The sequence below is a fragment of the Lactuca sativa genome, chromosome 8, assembly GCF_002870075.4.
Source record: "Lactuca sativa cultivar Salinas chromosome 8, Lsat_Salinas_v11, whole genome shotgun sequence".
Classification (NCBI taxonomy): domain Eukaryota; kingdom Viridiplantae; phylum Streptophyta; class Magnoliopsida; order Asterales; family Asteraceae; genus Lactuca; species Lactuca sativa.
Genome location: NC_056630.2, coordinates 113,954,023 through 113,959,492, shown reverse-complemented (window position 1 = coordinate 113,959,492; position 5,470 = coordinate 113,954,023). Strand labels below are relative to the sequence as shown.

General features: G+C 31.2%; 1 long non-coding RNA gene across 9 annotated transcripts; it reads left to right on the top strand.

The window, feature by feature from the left end:
- The first annotated feature begins 310 nt into the window (after positions 1–310).
- On the top strand, positions 311–3,857 carry LOC111896770 (uncharacterized). 9 transcript variants are annotated; one of them, XR_002852027.3, is made up of 9 exons: positions 311–674; positions 1,233–1,348; positions 1,448–1,551; positions 1,663–1,766; positions 2,541–2,614; positions 2,709–2,760; positions 2,850–2,972; positions 3,102–3,551; positions 3,624–3,856. It is a non-coding gene; the product is annotated as an uncharacterized LOC111896770 (long non-coding RNA). The 9 variants fall into 9 exon arrangements; XR_002852026.3 differs by lacking the exon at positions 311–674 and adding an exon at positions 682–816; XR_006186332.2 differs by lacking the exon at positions 311–674 and adding an exon at positions 682–816 and having other exon boundaries at positions 1,177–1,348.
- The last annotated feature ends 1,613 nt before the right edge of the window (positions 3,858–5,470 follow it).

The following is a 5,470-nucleotide window of genomic DNA, read 5'->3' as shown; positions in this document are numbered from 1 at the left end:
TATTGACAACATTTTTATTTGTGGATGGTAATGTTTTTATGTTTTAAATATATGTGGAATATTTAAACTTTATTATAAAACGTATATATGCGACTTGTACAAAGAAAACGGGAATAAAATTGAATACATAAATTAATCTCACTCCCTGGATGCAAGCTACATTATTTTAAAAATTATATCCATCATATAAATTAAATAAAGCTGTAAACTATTCATGAAAATTTAAAATCAATAAAGTATAAATCGATACATAGTAACCTCTTCTTTTCTCTAAAACTAGATGTATAAATATATTAATTTTGGGTTCCCAATTCAACAGTTCTTGCTACTGATTGGATCAAACTTTTTTTGATTTTCTTTTCTTTCTCATTAATTTTTTTTCCTCCACCGCCTCTACCTACTCTATCTTCCACCGACAAAGGACTAGATACGTGCTCTCTTCTCAGACAACCCACTGACATTTCTCTTCGTCCTTCACACCGCCTAATATACCCAATTCAGTTCGGTGACATCGGAGATCACCTTCAACCGCCACAATCTACGCCTCCTGGGGTTCTTCGTCATGTGTTTTTGAATCCACCGTCTCATCATCGTCGTCCTCTTTCTGACCATCATCTACGACTTTTTCATCTGCTACGTCGTTGATGTTTACGCTACGAAGAATTTGAACATAGGTTACCTCTCTTCCCTGGCATCAAAAGCTCAAAAGTAAATACCAAATAGTACGTCGACAAACAGTCAAATTGGGTCGTCGATTGTACAGAACTTACCAGTGATGTCAATGCCTTTTCGAGTTCTTCAACAACCTGAGTCATGGTAGGACGTGTTTCAGGGTTTTCCGTTACACATTTTCTATCCCTTTCTCACCATGTCGCTGCTTTAGACTGGCAGATGGAAAACAGAAGCAACATGAAATTAGTTATTCATTCGACTTTTAATTGATTTTTGGTTATATCTGTTTCGAGTTGTGATACCTGTCTCGATTATGAAATTATTGGGTGCGGATATCGAACACCGGTGAGCTGTTGTAGTCGTATGTGTCGACCCGATCACACATCTCAGCCCACAAACTAGAAACCATGTTGATGTATATTTCTTTTTACATATTGCTTTATATAATGTTTTGTGTTTTATTGTGCGAGGGGGAACCAAAGGTTTTTATGCTTCTTGTTGCAGCTATATGATAAAGCAGTCACACTGTATGCTGACCTACCTGATGTCGTTGTCAACAGTTTTTGGATCACAAAAGGCTCCTCTGAGCACCATCTGTTCAATAAAATGCCCAAGTGAAACCACCGCCGACCAATCTTCTAATCTGCTAAAGGGTTTTCTAGCAAAGTTGTTCCATGTTTGTGACTTTACCATAATTTTTTCCATGTTTAATTGTTTGTTTCTTTACTTTTCTAAAAATTTACTCAATATACCTTAAATATATTTTTTTCTGTAGGAGTGAGGGGATTTGTGGAAGTGAAAGAGTATGGTGTTCCAGATACAGTGAAATCAATGTCTTGATGTGGGGAAAACATATGTGTGGGAGGAAGAGAATACATGGTATTGAATGACACATTACAGTCAAAATTATGGTTGCTTAGAATCAAATTTTATATAATTACATTTTTGGGAGAATTATGTTTACTTTTATTTATTGTACTTTGTCTGCAGGGCTATTATGTGTTTAATGTTTGCAGTTGAAGTTCATGTTGCTAAGCCTATTGTTGTTCAACTTCAACCAAAGCCTAATCCAGTAAAATAAACTTTATTTGCAGGTAAATAGGAAACTTTATACATGAAAATCTTTATATTTTCTTATGAATTTGTTGTAAAAGGAAGAAATGATTACGGGATCCAATTTTTTTGTAATCTTTCATATGAGATCAAAATTTGCAGTTTTTTTGAAGTACTTGGTTGAAGATCATACATTTACTCTTTAAAAAAAATCGTTAAAAATGTTGATCTTTTTTTTATTAATTTGTGGTGAAATGAAAAAATAAAGTTTATGCATATTAATTTTAAAAGTGATCGAAATTTGCAATCATTTCAAAAAAGAAAAACAATTGTGGGTGAAATGGAAAATATGATATTTTTTTACTGATACGTAAGTATAAAGATTCAAGATCATGTTTTTACTCTCTTTGACTCCCTTTTAAAATGAAAATTATGATTTTTTTTTACTGATTTGTGTGTAAAATGGAAAAAAGCTTACCCACATCAAAAAACTGTTGTAGTCTTTGACATATGATCAAATTTTACATATTTTTTTAAAGGACTCAAAAATATTGTTCTTTTTTTTAAGGTAAAATGAGAGTCTAGGATTAGAGCTTCCACAACAGCATGAAACCCAACCTTAAAGTAATTATTGAAACCATTTGGACTAATGTGTAGTTTTTGATGTGAAAATGGAATTAAGGTCTAATGAAAAACTTAGAAGCTGGAGTTCTAAAGTGATTTTAATAATATGTCCACTAGTTGTTTGCTAAAATGTCTCACTTGCATTGGTTTGAAAAAAAATTAACACCAACTTGTATTTTCCGATTATACAGGAAGCTTAACAAATGCTGCAGAAAAGGAGCATGTCACCCACACTAGCAAGGTTGGTCACCTTAATGACAGTCAGGTATAAGTCATAACTATGGCGATTTAAACATTTTTACAAAAATTATATAATTTGAATACAACTGACATTGAATTTTCCATATTCTTTGGTGAAGGATGCTGGACTTCATGCAAGAAATATAAGTACTGTATCAACAGTGGATAGTGGTCAGTTACATTGGATTTTGAGTCATATAGAAATTTTGGAACTTCTATTTTATAATCAAACAATCTTTTTTTGCTTTTTTTTCGTGTAGAAATGATTGATGAAGATGGGAACCCAATCTTGAAAGTTGGAAGGATAAAAAGAACAAGAAGAAAAAGAGTGTTGCTAAAGAAGTTCAAATTCATGTAGACCAACAGATGGGTGAAAAGCAGGGGTAAGTACATGACATTTCAGTTCCTTTCATTTTCACTTTATTCATAAAATCAAAATTGTAATTAAAAGGTGCAACTTGACAACTTCTAATATGGTTTAATTAATGAGAACTAATAATTGTTACTTACAGGTCAACAGAGGCGAATGCAATGCAACCACTTTCACAAATAGTTCCAATTCCAAAGAACGAAATCACACCTTATAGAGTTGTGATTATAGTGGACTTTTCTTATACTTCTTCTTGGCACACCGATTGAAGAAAGGGTAATATGTTTTTAGTTTTTTATGTAGTTGTATTTGTAGGAGTGAAACAAATTTAATTTGGATAGAAAATGAAGAACCTAATGAAAACCAAAAGCACATACATTCAATTAGGTTCTTCTTTTTATGTATTCTGGAAAACCAAAGTTGCATTTAATTCTTGATTAGGCTTCAGTCGCAAAATGATTCATGGGGTTATCCAGGATGTGGTTGTGAATGGCGCAAGTGTAATTTCGGCTTCAGTTTAAAATATAGTAGACAACAAACATTAACGTGTCTATAAAGTCACAGCAAAAATCAAGAAGAAGAAACAATGAAGGTATAACTTTTTCCAAATATATAATAAATTAATTGTATTTTACTTAAATTTATTCTAATCTCATGCTTGCAGTAGAGTTTATGAAGGCTGATAGCACTGTAATTCTGCATACATAATTGGATGCTCCAAGTTTCATATCTGTGATGCAACTTTATTCGGAGATTGTAGGATTGCAGTTTACCTTCCACTAAATAAATGACTGAAAAATATATCCTTACCTACTCTTAGTGATGGTTTCATCCAAATCTAACCCCCGTTACGCGGGGGCTCTTTTCTAGTTATTCTTTAAATTTCTTGATAATACTTTTACCTTTTACAATTTATATATATATATATATATATATATATATATATATATATATATATATATATATATATATATATATAAAATAAAGCTTATATATGTGTAAACTATTCATGATAGTTTAAAATCAATAAAGTATAAATCGATACATAGTAACCTAGGATCCAATTCGAGATTTTCCTTGAGAGGTATCGGGAAGGAATTGGAATGGAATAATATCAATTCAGACAGAAGAAAAGGTTCTTGATTGATTCAAACACTGTACCTATGGGATAGAGGAAGAGGAAAAAACCGAATATTTCACATAGTGCTTTTAATCAATCTAATTTATTTCGTACCCTTCGCTCAATGAGAAAATGAGTCCAATTCTAAAGGATCAAACCTATGGGACTTAAGGAATAATATAAAAAAAAGAGGCAAAAATATTGATATTAAATAAAAATCAATAAAATAAGTAAATAAAAATGAAAATAAAATAAGTAAATAAAAATGAAGTAGAAGAACTCAGATTCCAAATGAACAAATTCAAACTTGAAAAGGATCTTTCTGGTTCTCGAAGAATGAGGGGCAAGGGCTCGGGATTCTCGATTATTCCATTTCTTGATGTTAGCAATGTACAGTGGTCAAATAGGATCATTTTCTTCTCAGGACCTTTTACTTTTTTTTTCATCATGTGGGAATTAGCATTAATTCCGGTTTATCTACTTCTATCCATGTGGGGAGGAAAGAAACATCTCTACTCAGCCAGAAAATTTATTTTATACACGGCGGGAGGTTCCATTTTTCTCTTAATGGGAGTTCTGGGTGTCGGTTTATATGGTTCTAATGAACCAACATTAAATTTTGAAACATCAGTGAATCAATCGTATCCTGTGGCTTTGGAAATAATATTCTATATTGGATTTTTTATTGCTTTTGCTGTCAAATTACCGATTCTACCCCTACATACATGGTTACCAGATACCCACGGAGAGGCACATTACAGTACTTGTATGCTTCTAACCGGAATTTTATTAAAAATGGGAGCATATGGATTGATTCGGATTAATATGGAATTATTACCACACGCTCATTCTATATTTTCTCATTGGTTGATGATAGTAGGTACAATACAAATAATCTATGCAGCTTCAACATATCCCGGCTAACGCAATTTAAAAAAAAAAAAAAGGAATAGCCTATTGTATATATATATATATATATATATATATATATATCTTTACTATCTTATAAAAGAAATCTCACTATTTCTAAAAATAGATTGAATATAATAATATTATTTTTTTAAGACGTTCAAATCATTAAGCTAATAGTACAAGTAGTCATCAATAAAATAATATTAATTTTAACTTGTGTTTTGAATCCTTATATTTCTCAAAAAATTCTATCTCCTTCCCTAAATTTCGGATAATTCAAAATTTGAAACCATCAAAAAATACATGTTGATTCAAATATCCCTCCTGCAGATGACTCTTTCTTAACAGGTTTTTATTTTAATACTTACTTGTAATTGATTTCATCATTTTTAACTTTTTGTATTTTTATCTTATAAATATATTGGATGAAGGCTTTATTATATCAGGTTTGTTCCTAAAAAGGTTTTACTATGTTTCTT